The sequence below is a fragment of the Artibeus jamaicensis genome, unplaced genomic scaffold (assembly GCF_021234435.1).
Source record: "Artibeus jamaicensis isolate MK-2021 breed Jamaican fruit bat unplaced genomic scaffold, CSHL_Jam_final contig_511, whole genome shotgun sequence".
NCBI classification, from domain to species: Eukaryota; Metazoa; Chordata; class Mammalia; order Chiroptera; family Phyllostomidae; genus Artibeus; species Artibeus jamaicensis.
The window spans coordinates 2,243,767-2,263,354 of NW_026521866.1; the positions used below are offsets into that span (position 1 = coordinate 2,243,767).

At 38.2% G+C, this 19,588-nt stretch overlaps 1 protein-coding gene and 1 non-coding gene across 5 annotated transcripts in view; one reads left to right on the forward strand and one right to left on the reverse strand.

Annotated features, from left to right (window-relative positions):
• Positions 1-19,588, reverse strand: part of PIEZO2 (piezo type mechanosensitive ion channel component 2) — a 534,747-nt gene that overhangs the window by 468,047 nt on the left and 47,112 nt on the right. The window lies entirely within an intron of this gene.
• On the forward strand, positions 8,709-8,815 carry LOC119051309 (U6 spliceosomal RNA). The gene has a single exon (XR_005082899.2). It is a non-coding gene; the product is annotated as a U6 spliceosomal RNA (small nuclear RNA).

The following is a 19,588-nucleotide window of genomic DNA, read 5'->3' on the forward strand; positions in this document are numbered from 1 at the left end:
GGGACTTGTCCTAATATGGTTCACATTCTCTAAGCCAGCAAGCCAACCCAGGCCTCTTGTTTTGATCCCCAATGCACCTGGACAGTGATAGATCTCCTGAGAAGTGGCTCAGTTTCTCAGGCACCACAAGGTTCTGGCCTGTGCACAGTGTGTGGCTGAGGTGAAGTAGCCAGAGGAGAGGGACCATGGCACCCTTTGTCCAACCAAGCCTACCCACCAAACAGACCCCTTGGGCTACAGGCACTACATTTCAGTCCTGCCATCAAATACTATTTCATTGGCTTCTGCAGTGTTTGCTTGGTTTTGAATGCTGAATCCTCTCCAAAGTGGAGGAGGTCCAGAGCAGCAACACAGGAGCCTGAATCCTGAGGTCCAGACCTTCTCTGCCTCACGAGAAATGGGCAACCTAAGACATGCACCTCGATGTTTCTGCATCTCAATTTCTTCATCAATAAAATGCAAAAAACTTTCCTGGGCCATCTATGTGGCTATTTCTAGTTCTTTTCAGCAAGGATTTTCTAGGAAACAAGAAGTGAGCTACCTCTAAAATGTAACTTCTCAAATACATGCTTTCTTTCCTGTCCTTTGCCCTCCCCTCACCACCTCTTGTTCTCCCAAAGAAGTACATCTGACAACTTGGGGAAAGGATGACTTTAGGAGAGAGACAGGGGCAGTGTGTCACCTGCATAACTCAGGAAGAACAAACTGACATAAGAAGCATCTCTTTCCTGTGTTTCCTGTTGCCCACTACCAGCAAAATTGAAAACTTGCTTCTGCCTACCCTCCACTCCCCACCCCAGGAGATGAGAGCTGGAGGCTGATTTGCACTTGCTTTGTCTAAGAAAAACTTAAACATCTAAAGTCAACAACATGTTTCCGCTAGGACACTGTCGGACAAAAATAGCTAATGAGTTAAGTCTGTCTCCAGCACAGGACATTTCTTTTGTATGTGAGGCAATTTTACCCTTTCTTTGGAAATAGTTCTCTCCCCATTTTCCGTGAACAGGTGTCAGCAACTACATCCTCTGTGCCAAATCCTGCCCCCAAGCCAAGAATAGTCTTCACATTTTTAAATCATTGGGAGAAGTCAAGAGAAGACTATTTCATAAAACATGAAAATTATATGAAAGTCAAATTTCAGTTCATACATAGATTTTTATGGTTGCACAGCCAGACTCATTCTTGAAAATATTGTCTACAGCTGCTTTGTGCTGTGATAGTAGAATAGGGTTGTTACAACAGAGCCTGTGTGATGCACAGAGCCTGAAGTATTTAGTGTCCAGCCTTCACAGAAGAAGTGTGCCGATCCCAGACACAGAGGGATCAAGTCCAGAATTTAGTACCGACCCAGCACTGAGCTGGGAGACCTCTGACAAAAAAAAAAAAAAGACAAACAAACAAAGTTTGACTAGAACTGGTTTACATAAAGACAGCCAGCCTGCCACCAAATGGCATATGTCATCTTCATGTGACCTTTCCTCTCTGCTAATTAGTTTCATTCAAAATCCAGGTCAGTCTACTTTAACATAAATAAATTATCCTTATTCTTATAGAAGGAACACTGTTATTTACCTATTAGAAAGATTATTTTGTTATTAAAATACTTGATTTTTTGCCCTGTCTGGTGTAGCTCAGTGGATTGAGCATGAGCCCATGAACCAAAGGGTTGCAGGTTTGATTCCTAATCAGGGCACCTGCCTGAGTTGTGGGGCCAGGTCCCCAGTGGGAGGTGGGTAACAGGCAATCACACATTGATGTCTGTCTCCCTCTCTTTTGCCCTCACCTATCCTCTCTCTAAAAGTAAATAAATAAATAAAATCTTTTAAAAAATAAATAAAACGAAATGAAATAAAATACTTGATTTTACTTGGAAATACTGTTTTGTGGTAGATGAACATTCCTAGGTCAGAAATGGTTTACCCACTTGACTGCTTTCTGAAGACCTCTGTGAACTTCTCTGTTTGCCCTTATTTAAAATGCTACATGTTGGAACAAAGGGAAAATGAAAGCCTTTTATTTCTTATCTGATGGTCTTACATAAAGACTATTTTAATTAGTCTTTTTAAAATTAAAATACACTAATTATATTACAAAAATTAACTAGTTAAACAAATGCTCATATAGTTTAATCCAGTAAACTTACTTCTAGAAATTTATTTAAAGAAAATAATCAGAGACATAAGCATAGATTTATGTATCAGGATAGTAATCTCAGCATTATTTGTAAGACTTAAAAACTAGAAACAAGTTAATACCAACAATGTAGAATAATTAAATTAATGGTGTTACTTTGGGATGAGATATCACAAAATCATTATTAAACATGTTTTTTCCAAAAATATTGATACATAGGAAAATTTGAAATCAAGATTCATTCACACATATGTGGAAATACATGCACAGACAGGAAAAATAGGCGTACACTTGTGAGTACATGAAACAATTTATTCTTGATTGACTTATTTACTAATTATTAAATTATTTATTGTTAACCTGCTTTTGCCCACCCTTGTGATAATATGAGTATTATTCCAAAAAGGTAACAATGTTTAATGTAGGTGGTAAAATTATGGGTGACTTTTTACTCTTCCTATGTTTCTTTATTTTCCAATTTTTTAAATTTTCTTCTTACAACGTAATAAATGTTCTTTATAAAATTGCCAAACATTAAAAAGTTCATAAAATTAAAAAATATTTCCCTCACCCTCTACTTTGAATTCTATTTTTCACAAGTATTAATTATTAACTTTCAGTGTGTATTTTTCCAAATCAGCTCCTTTTTTACAAAAGTGAGAACATATTATTGACAATGTTCTGTAACTTGCCATTTTTAAAAAATATTACATAGTTCTTTTATTTCTGGTCACATTGAAAAGTAACTGACATACATCACTGTGTATGTTTAAGGTATACATTATGATAATTTGATTTACATGTATTGTGAAATGATTACCACAATATTTGTGATCAACATTCATCGTCTCATTTTGATACAATTAAAAAAAAGAAAAACATTTCTCTTTGTCATGAGCATTCTTAAGATCTATCCTCTTAATAAATTTCCCATGTGTCATACAGTAGTGTTACCTATATATATGACACATATATTCAAATTTTGTCATAAAATTAAATAAATATCTCAGTTTCTTTACTACTGTAATCAGGTGATTTTTTTCCAGCAATAAACTACATTTAAAAATTTATTTTATTGTTAAATTACAGTGTAACTTGCCATTTTAAGCAAACAATCTATCTATTATGTCACTAGATACATATGTATTATATATCTCTTCTTTAAAATACTGCATAGTTTCCATAGTTACCACATTTTATGTAAGCATCCCCTAGACTAGACTTTAGGTTTCTGGTCTGCATTCAATAATTTTATACACATCTTTGCTTACTTGTGCCTTATTACTATAGGTTAACATCCTATTGGAAAATAAAAAGGGCATACTTAAAATTTTGATAGATCATACCCAACTTTCCTCCAAAAATGTTGAAAAACATAAATTCCACATAGAAGTTCTTTGTCATATGTACTTTCAGCAACAAAATCAGTTCATTTATTTTGCCATTTATTTTTCAAGAGGTGAGGTGTAGAATTTTGTTAGCATTTTAATTTACATTTTTATCATTAATTAGTATAATTTCATTTTTCTATGACTTAGTGGTAATTTGTACTTCTTTTGTAAGGTGTTGATATATAATCCTCTATTTTTTGTAGGCTATTTATCTTTTATTCCAGCTGAATTGTTATACTATCTTATATTTTATAGAGAGCAAACCTTTGCTAGTTAAATAAATGTTTTCTATAGGTATATCATTTGTCTTTATACTTTATTTATAATTTCTCTCATCATAAAAAAACTTTTAATATTTTTACATTAAGAACCTTAAAGGGGACTTCTGCCAAGATGGAAGCATAGGTGGAGACACCATGCTTTCTCACACAACCAAGTTTAGAGACAGCAAAATATTAGCAATAGAAAACACAGCCAGAACACAGAAAATTGAACTTTTTGGAAGTTCAATAACAACGAATTCTTCAGCCTGACCGATAGACCGGCGAGGGAGTGGGCAGTGAGATGGGACCGAGCAGGTTCCAGCAACTGGAGGCAGCAGAGATGGCTGCCCTTTCCCAGCTCTGACACCGCCCCCACGTACAGCATCACAACCCAGCGACCTGAGCGACTCTACTCCGGTGAACACCTCAGGCTTCGCTCCTCACCCAGCAGCAGGAAGCAGGAGAGGGGGACTCCATTTCCCCACTCTAATCCTGCTACCTCATACAGCGTCACAACCCAGCAACCCGGCCCTGGAGGCCCCACCCCCGCCCCTAAGGCTCCGCTCTCCTACTTAATGGGCATGAACAGACCAAAAATGGCTCAAGAAGATCTCAAAGCCCCAGAGCCCCTAAATCTAAGTGATGAAGAAATAGCTAAACTTTCAGATGCACAGTTCAAAACACTGGTGATCAGGATGCTCACAGAACTGGTTGATTTTAGTCACAAATTGGAGGAACATATGAAGGCTAAACTAATTGAAATCAATGGCAATGCACAGGAAACCAATAGTAATGGAAAGGAAACTAGGACTCAAATCAAAGGACTGGACCAGAAGGAGGATAAAAATGACCAACCAGAAAAGAATGAAGAAACAAGAATTCAAAAAAATGAGGAGAGGCTTAGGAACCTCCAGGACATTTTTAAATGCTCCAACATCCAAATTATAGGGGTACCAGAAGGGGGAAAGGCACAGCCACCAATGGAAAACTTATTTGAACAAATAGTAAAGGAGAATTTTCCCAATCTGGCAAAGGCAATAGACTTCTAGGAAATCCAGGAAGCTCAGAGAGTCCCAAAGAAGTTGGACCCAAGAAGGAACACACCAAGGCACATCATAATTATATTAGCCAAGATTAAAATGAAAGAGAGAATCCTAGAAGCAGCAAGATAAGGGGACAGTCACCTACAAAGGAGTTCCCATCAGACTGTCAGAGGATTTCTCAAAAGAGACCTTACAGGCAAGAAGAGGCTGGAAAGAGGTATTCCAAGTCTTGAAATCCAAAGACCTACAACCAAGATTGCTCTATCCAGCAAAACTTTCATTTAGAATGGAAGGGCAGATAAAGTGCTTCTCAGATAAGATCAAATTCAAGGAGTTCATCATCACCAAGCCCTTATTATATGAAATGTTAAAGGGACTTCTCTAAGAAAAAGAAGATAAAACAGATGAACAGTGAAAAGACAGCAAAAGCACAGTTATTAACAACCACATCTAAAACAAAAGCAAGCTAAAAGGACAGCTAGATTAGGAGCAGAACCATAGAAATGAAGATCTCATGGAGGGTTAGCAACAGGGGAGTGGGAGGAGAAGGGGGGAGAAGGTACAGAAAATAAGTAGCATTGATGGTAGGTAGAAAATAGATAGGGGGAGGGCAAGAATAGTGTGGGAAATATAGAATCCAAAGAACTTGAGACACATGGTCATAAACTAAAAGGAGGGAATGGTGGGGGTGGGGGATGCAGGGTGGAGGGGAATGAAGGGGGGAATAGAACAACTGTAATGGCATAATCAATAAAATAAAATAAAAATTAAAAATAAATAAATAAATAAAATCTAAGAAGAAAAAGAACATTAAAGGTATTTTTAAATGAGTCAGTGTAAAGCTTCTAATAGGCATGGATAAAATGGAAAGTTGAGCTATCAGTATGTTGACCAACTTTTCCTCACTGCCCTGCACATGAAATTGCATTTTGCTCTGCAGGGAAGATTTAAAAGTTTAGACTTGGAAGAGAGTTTTCATAATTATTCAAAAAGAATAAGGCATTTATTGAATACACCATTGCCCTAAATCCACAATTACTTGATTGTCTTGTTAAAACAACTGATGTTTCAAAGAATTGCTCTTTTTGAGTGAGTTTTTCTTCCATTTGAATTCTTTTAAAAAGACATGTAATTAATTATCACAAAAATATTAATGTGATAAAGTCAAATGTCATTGAAATTAAAGCAATGATTTAGATAATGTAGCTGGCTGGAACTCTTAACCAGTCTCCACCATAAATGCCAAGGACAGCAGCAATTTAAAAATATATCCTGCCAGGTGAGAATTTCAACTTATACCATGTCAAAGGTGTGTCCTCATATATCATGATGACCCCTTTAATTTGTTTCTAGGGTCATTGTTTACCTCAATTCACTTTCATAATGCTCCAACAGTGCCCTGGGAACCCCAGTGTCATACAAAGATGAGAAAAGAGGGCCAACTTAACCTCAGGCGGCCACAGTGAACTCAAGAGTTCACTAGGAATGGGATGGACTTCCATCTGCAAATGCAATCTTGGAAAATATATAATGGTCATGGCATAACCAGGGGTTTAGGAGTACCATAAAGTATGGGTTTCATTCAGACTCTTCACAAACTTCCCCAAAGTAGAATTGCTACCCTAGGTTAGGTTCATCTTATGCAAGTCCATTTTTGGTTCCTTCCAACTGAGCCAAACCAAGCCCTCTCCTGGCCTTCCCTAATCCTCAAGAAAGTTCCTAGTGACTTATAGATCCCTCTAAAGACTGGGGACTTGATCAAGTCAACCCTGAGGCTCTGGGAGCAGCTGAAAATATTGCCTCATGAACCCCCTGTGGCCCCAGGACCCCTCTCAGAAGCTCTGAAAATTAAAACCACAATGAGATACGTCACACCTGTCAGAATGGCTATCATCAAGAAATCAACAGACAACAAGTGCTGGTAAGAATGTGAGAAAGGGGAAACTTTTGCACTATTGGTGGGAATGCAGATTGGTGGAGTCAGTGTGGAAAGTAGTATTGAGATATCTCAAAAAATTATAAATGGATCTGGCTTTCCACACAGCGATTCCACTTCTGGAAATATATCCAAAGAAACCCAAAGCACTGATTCAAAAGAGCATAAGCACCCCTATGTTCATTGCAGTGCTATTTACAATTGCCAAGATACAAAGTTGTCCAAGTGTCCATCAGTAGGTGAGTGGATAAAACAACTATGGGACATCTATGGGACACTTACACAAAGGAATACTACTCAGCCATTAAAAATAAGGGAAAAAATTTAATATTTTGCAACAGTATGGATGGACCTGGAGAATATTAGGCTAAATGAAATAAGTCAGTCAGAGAAAGATAAATACCATATGATTTCACTAATATGTGGAATCTAATGAACAAACTGAAAAGACAAAATAGTGACAGACTCATAGATACACAGCAGCATGACAGCTAAGGGGGATAGGGGGAGGAAGGGAGTAGAGCGATTGATAAAAAAGGAAAAAGGACTCATGGACACAGACAACAGTATGGTGATTGAAGGGAGGATAGGGGTATTGTTGTGGATGGCTCTGCCTGGTTTCAGGAATTGTTCTACCCCCTGTGGCTAAGGATGAGTCAGTGAAGTCTGAAATTCAAGCTGCAGGAGACAAAGCTTGTCTCTGGTAGCAAATACTGCCTCAGTTTCCTCCCTGCCCCCAAAGCATGGTTGATGTCCATGACAGGTAAGACTCCTCACAGCGGGGGGCAACCTAAGCCAGACTCGATCACTTGGGAAGCCATCATGGAAGGACTCGGGGGGCTGCAACTAAGAGGGAGCAATGGACTCTCACCCCCCGGCTTTGACAAAGCCCAAGTTCCCATGTTCTCTGGGAAAAGTACTTCCTGGCTCTAATCCCCTTAAGCCTGAATACCTGATGGGGAGGAGGTGCAGCTCCTTGCCTTGCTAGATTGGTATACAGAGTAAATCAGGCACAAGAAAGAATATGTAAAAATCCTGTGAAACCTGCTTTGTTTAGAATGCTCTCATTTAAATGATAAGGGTCCAAGCAAGAAGTTGGTTCCTCAAAGTTTTATGGCTCATTAGCTATCTGACCCTGACTGGGCATGAGCCCTCATATTTCTTTGAAGGCTATCTATTATTTGATCCTTACCTATATTTTTGTACAAATGAACCCAATAAAAGCCCCTTAAGGAAGGGGCTCTTGGCCCTTCCCCTTTGAGGGATTGGCCACCTTTCCTCCCCAAGCAGATCATGTCTTGGTAGTGTTTATTTTCATTCATGGTGAATGGGGGGGACTTGCGAGGCAAGTCACCCCCACAGGGTATAAATACAATAAAAAAATAGAAGTGGTTTTGCTAAAGTTGTAGAAAAGTGTTGACATGTCAATTTTTAGCAAATCCTCTCTTCCTTATACCATTTTATACATGAAACCATCAATTGTAAAGCATATCATTTTTATGTACCAGTAAGAAAAAATACCTGCCAAAATATTAACATAATTAAAAATATATTATAGAGCTTTTGACATTTTAAAAATTAAATATACATTAAGAAACATTGTAATATAATTATAATACCATATTTTTGGACTATAAGAGACACATAGGTTTTAGAGGAGGAAAATAGAAAAAAATTTTGAAGCAAAAAATGTGGTAAAATATTTAATAACATAAATAACATAATATTTTACCAATACAAATGTAAAGCTTTATTTGGACTGTAAGACACACACCTCTTTTCCTCCTAAATTTAGGAGGGAAGTGCAACTTATAGTTCAAAAAATACAGTGTACATGTATTATAATATATGTATATTTCCCCCACAAAGTTCCAAAATAATGGTGTTGATGTTTAGTGTTTATACCCTCACAAAGAATTTCGTTTAAGATAAGTTGGGTTGGGTGCTCACTTTGGCAGCACATATACTAAAATTGGAACGATACAGAGAAGATTAGCATGGCCCCTGCGCAAGGATGACACACAAATTCGTGAAGTGTTCCATATTTTTTTGCAACAACATGGATGGAACTGGAAAGCATTATGCTGAGTGAAATAGGCCAGGTGCTGAAAGACAAATACCATATGATCTCACCTTTAACAGGAAGCTAAACAACAAAACAAACAAGCAAGCAGAAAAAAAAAAAACAAAGACACTGAAATAGAGAACAAGGGGATAGTGACCAGAGGGGAGAAGGAAGGGAAGTTAAGGGGGAAAAGGGGGAGGGATTTGGAGGAACAAATAGGAAGGACACAGGGACGAGAACTAAGGGGGGGTGGAAATGGGAGGGAGGTGGGGAGCACGGGGGGGGGGAGGCTGGGATAGGAAAAATAGACAAAAAACTGTACTTGAAAAATAACTAAATAAAATTAATTAAAAAAAAAGATAAGTTGGGTTGGTCATTTTCCTCTTAGGTCACAGTACAAGAAATGCTACATTGATATAACCCTCAGGAAATGTTCATGTAAAGGGTCATGTGGCAGCAGGATTCTGGGATTCCAGTGCTAATTTCCTAGGACACACAAACCCTCATACTAATTATAAGATATCAAATACAAAACCATATATCAACATGTTTTGAAATTAAAGAAAAAATACGGCAAGCATCTCTCTTTTTCAATGAAAGCTACGTCCTTTTAAATTCTTTGACACCCATGCATTGCTTTTCTTATTTCTGCCCAGTATTTTTTCTAGACTCACTGCACAGAAGTGATGAAGGGATTATAGTTGTTCTATGGCCTATCTTAATCATTATCATACTAGAAGTTCTCAGTAAAAAAATGAAGATGGCATTTGTCTTTCACCACCTGGCTTATTTCACTTAGCATAATGCTTTCCAGATCCATCCATGCTATTGCAAAGGGTAGGAGCGCCTTTTTTCTTTCCACTGCATAAAAAGAAGAAGATGTCGATTGTTATAAAGGGATAATCACAAAAGAGTTAATTGTCATTTTACAGTATGTAGTCTCCATTTGGTTTAGACTTATCTCACATGAAACAGTGTTATTTATATCTGAGGCATTTTTTTGTATTTCAAATTCTAAATGACAACAGTAGAAGCACAATGGCATGTTGGATGGATTCTGAGTAAATGGACCTTGCAAGTAATATCTCCATCTCTACCAACAGATCAAAATCTTTTTGATATTTAAAATAAAAACTTTCAAGGGCATAAGTCACGCTTTAAAAGCCTTCAAAAGTTACTAAATATTATGGGTGGTACATACATGTAATTAATTTAAACATCAATTACTAAATATGAAGTGTATAGAATATATAACCTCTTTATCCACAAACACAGAGTTGAACAATTTGATGTCATCCACCATGTAGTAGAAATCTATAGCTTGCTTTCGCTTCTGTCTTCTCATCTACTGAAATCAGAACCTTTTGTTTGGGGGAATATCCAGTCAGACCCATCCCCAATGTTTCTTCCTAGTAATTGCCCCAGTCCCAGTACGGCTTGGCCTCTGCCCAGGATGATTGGTCTGAGGCAGACCCCTGACCCAGAGAAGACCAGTGAAAGTCCTTGGGTTTGAATTACCACTGGGAAAATAGGTTTGATCCCTCCACAGTGGCAACATGGGAAAGTGCAGTGAAGTGGGGCCCAGCCAAGTTTCTAGATTTGCAAGTAAAGGCCACTGGTCTCAGATAACAGAGTTTGCCTAGAGGGAGAAGTCAAGATGTGCAAAATGAAAGGAGAATATGGAATCATTGGAATTCCTGGTTCCAATTTCCCAGATATCAACTATATTTCTGATTTCCTGCAATCACACAAATATTACAGAACTTTCATCTCTTTGTCTGAAGTAGTCTCAGTTGTGATTTGAAGCCAAACATGCCTTCTGGATTTGTATGTGACAAAATTGAACCATGTGTTCTTTTTGTTCTAAACAGTAAGAGAGTATTGGGTACAAATTATATGTATAATTACCCTACCACTCTATAGATATCTAGAACATTCCCAGTGAACTATAAATGTAATTAAGATTCACAGAAGAAAGTTTTTAAGGAGATCAGTTTTGATGTCATTCACACACTAGACCCAGGTCTAACATGACCATGTGGTTACTTGCAGATGATGGGGGTCAGAATAGCAATGGCTGTTTCAGCTGGCTGAAGATTCATTTTGACTCTGGGACCATCCAGATAGGTGAAACTCAGCTAGCCTTCTTCCTTCCCTTCCCCGAGTTTCTGCTTCCTAATGTATAATACAAAAATCTGAAGATTTCCAAAATAACTGCCAGTGCATTTTACCTCCCACCCTTTCTAGAGAATTTTCTTTCCTCAAGCAGCCATTTTCGGAGAGCAGCAATTGAAAATATTTCTGGAAATATTTAAGTAAACCAAACATTCACACTGGGTTTGTAACTTTGAGGGAGTCCAAATTTAGTTACCCTGACACACAGAAAATGTGCCAGTCCCTCCGATTTCACCTTTCCTTCTGCAACGGGAGGCTCTCAGGAAGTAGCTCCAGGAAGAAAAGTCTTGTGTAAAGGAAGATGAGCTCATTAGTAGTATAAGCTGCCAGTCACAGGAAATACTGTAGACTTCACATTATCTGGCATGACCTTTAAAATTCTTTTTTGTTTTCAGCCTTTCAAGTGCTGAACAAGTACTCATAAAGTTTAATAATTAATCAATTATCATGGACCAAAGACAAATTTCTCAGTATGGAAAGGTTCCTAAAAGGCATCTAGCTTAACTTTCAGGTCTCTTTCTGAATCTGTTCCACCCATCAGATGCCTCAAGGAAGAGAGAACTCGAGATCTTCTAAGACAGCACTGCATCTCAGAGTAGTGGCCCTCTTTCCAATCACCTAACTCTAACTCTATTCCACAGGTCTCAGAAGGCAGATCTACTTCATTTTGATTATGAAAACCCTTCATATGTCTACCAGCTATGCTCACCATCTTTCCCATGGCTAGCTATCACACTTCCAAAGCTGCTCTTTACCTGACAAGATACTAGATACTTTCATCCCACATGGTCTACCTGCTCTTCAAGGGTGGGCCTCAGAACTCACTGGCTGGAGAGTCCATTGCAACAGAGTCTGCTGAATGCCTGTGCCACGATTTAGCCCAATACCAGAGGGGGTGTGGGGAAGCTTCTCTCAGACATCTGGGCACATCTACCTTCCATTCTGACTGCCTTTCTAGTAGTTATTATTATTCACAGTCTTGGTTGCAGCCCCATAGGGCCCCAGTGCAGGAAGATCACATGACCCATTGCACTGATACCAAGCTTCACTTTGTGACTTGGTTGCCCAGATGTATAAGAGAGGAGTGCCACTTTTGAGCAGAGGCCTGAAAAGCCCCTGTGTCAGCCACCTTCTCTCTCCCTCTACCAACTCTACCAAGAGGCAGTCAGTACCCAGGTATGTGCTGGCCCATCAGCCTGGCCCACAAAAAAGAGGCTGCAGAGCAGGGCTACAGCCAAACTTAAGTGGACATATAGGGCCAGCAAGAAACTAACCTTTGTTTCTGCAAACCATTGAGTTCTTGGGGCAGTATGTGGCTATAGCATAGTTGCACCTCCTCTTTTTGGAAACACTTTCCTCCTACACAGTTTATATAGTTGAAAACTGGTTGACTATACTCTCCAGTCTTAGATAGGACTTAGAATGGTTTGGCCAATGAGGACCTTCCCCACCCTGCTCACTCCTTCCCACAAATAATGGTCCATACTGGGATTTCAGCAAGACCATTAAACATTGTCTCTGGGACTTTTGTTAGAGCTAGTGGAAAAAGAGGCAGTCTTCACATAGGGATCACCAATTTTAAGTCTATTAGTATAGAACCACCACGCACCATCATTTGGCAAGAAACAGCTTTATCAAGATGACAGCCATAAAGAGGAAATCTGGGCCAGGAGATAGAGAAAAAGAAATGAGATTTGGATCCAAGGCCTTGCCATGATTGAGAACATGCCAATAAACAGCCCACTTTCTTTAATTAAGATTTTGTTTTGTTTCTGAAACTTGCAAACAAACTATAGTTCTGACACAAAACATTGCAAAGCAAAATACACTCTCATCTTGTTTGACAATTTCTGGGTGGAAAGGGACTTAGAAATCAGACTTCTTCTTCTCCCCTGTAGACCAGACAGAAACTAATCTATTCTAAACTGAGAATATTCCCCATTTTTAAAACATTCTAGGGATATGTAATAAATAGCTTGACTCAGAAACTCATCCTAAGACTTAAAACCTTCATCATCACAACACACCACTCATCAGAACCAACACTTGCTAAGTGTCTAGCACAGTTTCATCTCATTCTCTTTGACTTATTAGCTTAGGAAATTAGTTGCAAGGTTTTAACAAAATGTACATGATCACCCACACGGTGCTTAAGTCTGACCCACACAATTCCACAGAAGTCTGAAACTAGCTACAAAGCAGTATTACAGCATCACATGTCCTGTGACAACTTGAACTGAGTAGTATTCAACTGAATGCTAGTGCTTCTTGAGATTTTACTGCAAAGCTCTATAATTGCATAAAAACACATTATAAATAGCAAATTTATGTTGAACAATAATTAGCAATGCATTTAGATTGACCCTGTGTCCAGGCAAGATTCAGCTGGAACTACTAGTGACCTAATAGACCACATACATTCCTGAACATCTAGTCCCTCTGCTGTAGAGTTATCGGACTGATTAGTTCAAGAGCTTCTCAAAATCATCTGGTTTTTTTTTTTTTTTGAAAAGTTCCAACTTCATTTTTTGGCACCTGGGAGAAAAAAGTAATTCATGAACAAATTTTTTAAATGTCTTTTGGTCATCATGCCTAAATATATCTGAAAAATGCTGCTTTAAGCAAAAACTCACTTGGCAGCCATTTTTTATCAAAGGCCATTACTTCATGACCATTATTAAATCATGGCACCTTATTGAAGCTTCCTCTTTTTTATATGTGAAGTATAAGGAGGTTGAGTACAGGGAATGCCTTTACAATAAACTTAGAGGTAACAAAGACACAGTCTTCCCTGAAATGTCAGCGGGAATAATGGCTTAAGAGTGGCTTCTATGCTGAGAATACTGCTCTAGGACAGGCCACGGGTCCCAGGAAATGGGGAAAGACAATACAGTGATGCTCAGAAACCATCTTAGGGAATGTCCTAAACCCTGAGAAGATGAACCAACTGGGAGAGTTTTGGGAATCAGGCAAACTTTGTTTGACAAAAAACATTTTGATTAACCTCCAAAGGACTTTGTCCTCTGAATTTAATTGTTGTAACTTCATATGAGCTTTTGGGGGGAGAATGGGAATGAATAAAATACTATCTGAATTTTTTTCAAAATGGATCATACTTTTAAGGAGAGAGAAGGGAACATTGATAGTATGCATTCTATAGGGCCGCTGTGAGGCTTAAATGAAGTGAAGGTCTTAGAACACTGCATAGCCCATAATACAAACAAGCAAAGGTATTTGCTGTTGTTATCAAAATATATCAAGATTGCAAAATATTGCCATAAGCTTACTTTGATCTCAGAGTTTTAGAAAATACACCAGGAGATGTTATTACATTATCAATCTTCAGAAATTCTGGTGGAGGGGAACAATATTCTGAAAATAAACAGAAAAAGTTTAAGTATCTCAATTAAATGATAATAAGAATCTAGTGGGTAAGAGAATATTTTTCTGCTTCTCTAAAGGAAAATATTCAAAAACATAGTTGAGTTACTTTTTTCTAAAGAAATCTCTAAAATTTTATGTACAATATTATATAGCTACTGGGCAATAGTCAATAGACTCTTTTCATAGACATTCTTCTGAACAATGGTGTTATACAACATTCAAAATTATGGGGACTCAAGTTTTATATTAGTGAGTTTAAGATTTTAGCCTTGCCTAAATTGTGGGGAGGTTACTAAAAGTCCCCTTGCTTTTTTACCTTATATTTAGATATATCACAGGGTAATTTTTTTTGTTTGGTTGAGAGGGGTTAGAAGTACCATTTAATTATGAAAGTTAATATTGAAGCTAAAGCAAAGGAAAACAAATCCCCTTTCCGAGTTTCTGCAAAATGGTGTAAATTCAAGATACACATTTGTCGTTCAGCAGTGGCTTCTGATACACAATGTGCATTAACAAACTTGCATCCATTATATTAACTTGCTCTGACTTAAGCTACAAGCAAATTAGGGAGAAAATCAAAATCAGCTTGGTTCCACAAAAACAACTAAGCCATAAAAATTCACATTCACTAATATTTATTATATTATTGCCTGAATAGAAAACTTGGGCCCTCTTCTTTGCCACTGAAATAACTTATGTAAAGTTCTCATCAAAACACCATATCCAGTCTATCAACATGCCCTGAATTGTTCAAGGAAAAATATAAAACAGGCCCTGGCTGGTATAGCTCAGTAGATTGAGTGCAGGCCTGCGAACCAGAGGATCATGGTTTGATTCCCAGTCAGGACACATGCCTGGGTTGCAGGCCAGGTCCCAGCAGGGGATGCACGAGAGGCAACCATACATTGATATTTCTCTCCATCTCTCCTTCCCTTCTCCTCTAAAGATAAATAAATAAAAATTAAAAATATATAAAACAGGATATCCCATATTCACCATACACATTCACATATGTAGCCTCAAATAAAAATCATGACATTTTGATTATAAAAAATAGTCAGATTATACCTGCAGAATTTCAGAACAGGAAAACATCTTAACACAATCAAATTGCTGACCAGGAAAACTTGTTAAAGAGAAGTGTAAGAGTAATGACTGACATTTAGTTTTAGTTTAAAACATATTTTCACATAAGTTACCTAATTATTTTCTCACAACAGCCCTGTGAGGCTGTTCTTGTTTGGTCCACTTCCGATGCAGGTTTAGGCACTGAGGGTTAATGCCACATCATAGGTGCTAAGTGACAAGGAGCATGGGGCTAGTGAGTTGAATAAAGTGCTCTTTCCATAGTGCCACAATGCCCTCCAACACATCAGTAAAAATATAAATATCACCAGCATAAGTGTTAAAGAATTAATTACATGGATTCTGTCCTGAACAAGAATTCTTTCCAGGAGATTTTTAACAGAACAAGGAGCCCTCTCCTTGGATTGAGCACAACCCCATGAAGGTGGGGTGACCCCACTGGCTGACCACATCTGCACTGCCAGAGGTGCCCTGCCTGTAGGGACCTGGAAAAGGTGACATCATGCCAGGGAAACAGTAATGACACTGAATAAACAGTCTGCATGGCTCACAAACCACATCTCGAGCCGGCAACCTCACTCCAGTACAGCTGGAGGTTTCATTAACACCTTATGGTCCCCATGATCCTTTAAGGAGGGTCAAAAGCTTCTTTGGCCAGAGGTATTGCTGGATTAAACAGCATTAGTGAGTTTGTGTGAGATAAAAATCACTGTATTTGGGATGTATTTTAATGGTCCTGCGCATTGGCAATTTATTTGGCAGATGTGTGGCTCTGGGTGAGTCAAACTCTATTGCATGACTGGAAACAACAATTTAATACCAAGAAGTAAAAAGTTGTTTGCATTTGTCAATGATTGATACAGGTGACATGTGGAAATCTTAGTTTACAGATGCTTCCTGTATTTCTGTTGCTAAAATTTCTAGTTGGATTGATTAAAGCTTCTCAAGTGAAACAAACATTTTTTTTTAAATCAGAAAAAAAAAAGTTGATGGCTACACTTAAGACAAAGTTACCATTTTTACTACTTAAGTTTGAAACTAGGTTCCTTCCTAATCCCATCTACACCACAAGTAGACAGTGATGAGGTCAGGAGAAGCTGGAAGTGCTTCATTTTCTGAGACTCCAGTTTTCCATTACATTTTTGTAATAAATAAACACATAAAATATCTTACAAGGTAAATCTCAAATCTGCTTCTTTTTTTTTACCAATACATCTTTTTATTCAATATTTAACAAGAAAATAGGAAGCTCACCATTCTGTGCTAAGACCTGACCCTCCACTGCATTCTAGTCAACAGGCCTTTATGGTGTCTGGGCCTTCTTTCAAATGGATAGACATCACAAAGATGGGAAAATGATAGTGGCTCCACCATTTCTCAAAGATACTGGGAATTGGAGAAAGGGGAGCAAAATGAATTCAAGAAGCCAGCCCTTGGCCAAATCCCTTAATTCAATCAAGTTGACTTAGTTTCTTCTATCTCTTCTGAACCAGCCCTGCCTCCTGACACATTTTCCCCCACCCCGGGTCTTGTGCTTCCAGCCTTTGTTCCTGTCCAGCTGACCACAGGTACCTCTGGCCCAACACATGTGTTTTCTTTGGAACATACAGTGTTCATTAACACAGGGTTTCAAATTTGAACTATTTGCCAAAACACAAAGTCTAGGAGTGGGCTGGATTGTCTGTGATCCATTTGGGATCACTGCCACTCCTATCTAAGGCCCTCTCTGAACACTGAAGGGAAGCTGGGACTGCTCTGCCCAGAGTCACTACTCCACATACTTCTGTGTTAGATTCTTCCATGAGAGGCACTGTTCGGATAGCTAAGGGAAGAGAAGCTGAGTTGTTTCCAGAGCAGCTGCAACATACACATGGGCATACAGGTCAGAAGGAAAATATGAAGGTCTCAGAAGCCTCTCACAGGCCCCTGAAAATTACCCAATTCAGTGCTGTAGAGACAGTGGACAGTGACTTCTTCAGGCTTCATAGAGCATTGGGGCTGCCAAAATGCGAGACAGCTAGAGGTTCTCAAGGGGTCAAAGATCAGCCAAGGATGCCTGAATGCACCTTGGTGCCAAAGACAGAGAACTGTGGGGTCTGCAAGAACTTCCTTTGCTCCTAACCAACTCAAGTGGTATAAACCTGAATTTACCTTACTTAAATAAAGCAGCTTCTGTTTTCCTAATCACATTCCCCAAATGACATAAGATTTCTTATAACAACTTAGACTACCTATTTTTCATTTATTTATTTATTTATTTACTGGTAAGTAAACTTTTTTATTCACTAATAAATCAAGGACAGCTTTCGACTTTAGTATGCATAGATTTACCTTGTTCTCTTCATAGCCTTTTAGAACAGGGCATTTTATTAAGTCTCCTTGGTTTTTTAAAAATTACTTTATTGTTGTTCAGTTACAGTTGGCTGCATTTTCTCCCCACCCCTCCCCCCCACCCCAGCCAAACCCTTCTCCCTCCCTTGCTTCCACCCTCCCCCTTGTTTTTTTAAAATTATCTTTCAACTACAGTATTTTGTCTTTCACTCCCATCCCAGCCCACTCCCCATGCCCCCCACCTCCCTAGACTACCTATTTTTTAAATAAATTATACCATCTTGCAGATCTAAGCTCACAATCCACATGGCAGCAGTGGCCTCCAGCAGCTCATCCTTTGGGAAAGTGCACATGCTCCAGTGGCCAGCATTCCCTGAATCTGTGACATTGGAACCATGTTCTGCATCACCTTCACCTGCCTGGTACACTGTAGGCACTTGAACTTGAAAGTCCTGATCCAGTTCTTCTCCTGTCAGCCCCACCTCCCATCTCCTGCTCACAGATGACATTAGCTCCTACTTAAACTTGGAGTACACACAGCTTCTTAAACCAGGTGTAAGTGTAAACTCACAGCCGCAGTGTTAGTATGGCCAATGTCCTGGAAGCTTTTTGACTGTTAAGTAATTCATGATGGAAAATAATTTAAAATATTATTTTTATATAAAAATAACCATGGATGAATTATAAAGTAGAATTTAAAAGCATGTATTTTTAAGATAAAAATACAAGATTTCATAGAAAATTTTATCTCAGGCTATTGCTTTATGGCCCCTTTGTGAAGAGTGAAGCTGTTTACTGGGTCTGAGAAGCCCAGGCTGAACATTTTATACTCCTGATAATATTTATATGAACAACAAACTCTTAGCTGAAAAAATTAAAATGTACCAAAAGGAATTTAATTTTAAAGGTAGGATGTCTATGATTGTGATAATTCCTATGAACACAAAATGCCCATATATTCATATTTATGTACACATGTATAATTTATCTTCTAAATATTTAGCATCTATAAGAAAAAATACAGTATTTTCATATTAATAAATACAAAGGTGACTTTTCAACTCCAAATAAACAGAAGTTTTGGGGGTCAGGAAGATCATTTGAGTTTAAAATCAATTAAAACAGTTGTTTGAAAGGACTGCTTTGGTCGATTGGCGACTTCCTGACTAAATCTGTTGTCCAACTAAAGGCATAGGCTGCCTCTTCTGAGAGAAACTACTCAATATTTCAATCACCATGAGGAACTCAAAGAGGCCCAGAACCTCAGAATCTATGTTACAACCAAAATATGCAGTCTAACACCATCATTTATTTATGTGATATTGCTGAGATTAGAGTCTCCAGATTTCACAACTGATTAGTGAGTCTACTATAATCGACAAAAGCTGGCCTTGCTGTAGCTATTGAAACCACATTAATATTCCATATTATTCAGGCTCTTGCTAGGGTTCTGAAAAGAGTAACACACTTAGCCATAAATCAACATTTTCCAAACTAGGTGCAGAAGAAACCTAAATAATTTTTCTAAAATTATGCTAAGGGCACATCTATTCTACTATCTATTGTTAAAATGCTTAATGCCCCATGATTCAATCAGAAATATGGACTCTATTTCTTCTTTTTCAAATAGTAAATATACAGGAAGAAAGGGGTGCTACAGAGAAGAAGGAACAAGTAAGCCTGCCCAGAATCCAAATAGTTCATTTTGGGATACTCTTCTTTATTTTTTTTTTGCTTTCTTAATATATTTTATTGATTATGCCATTACAGTTGCCCCATTT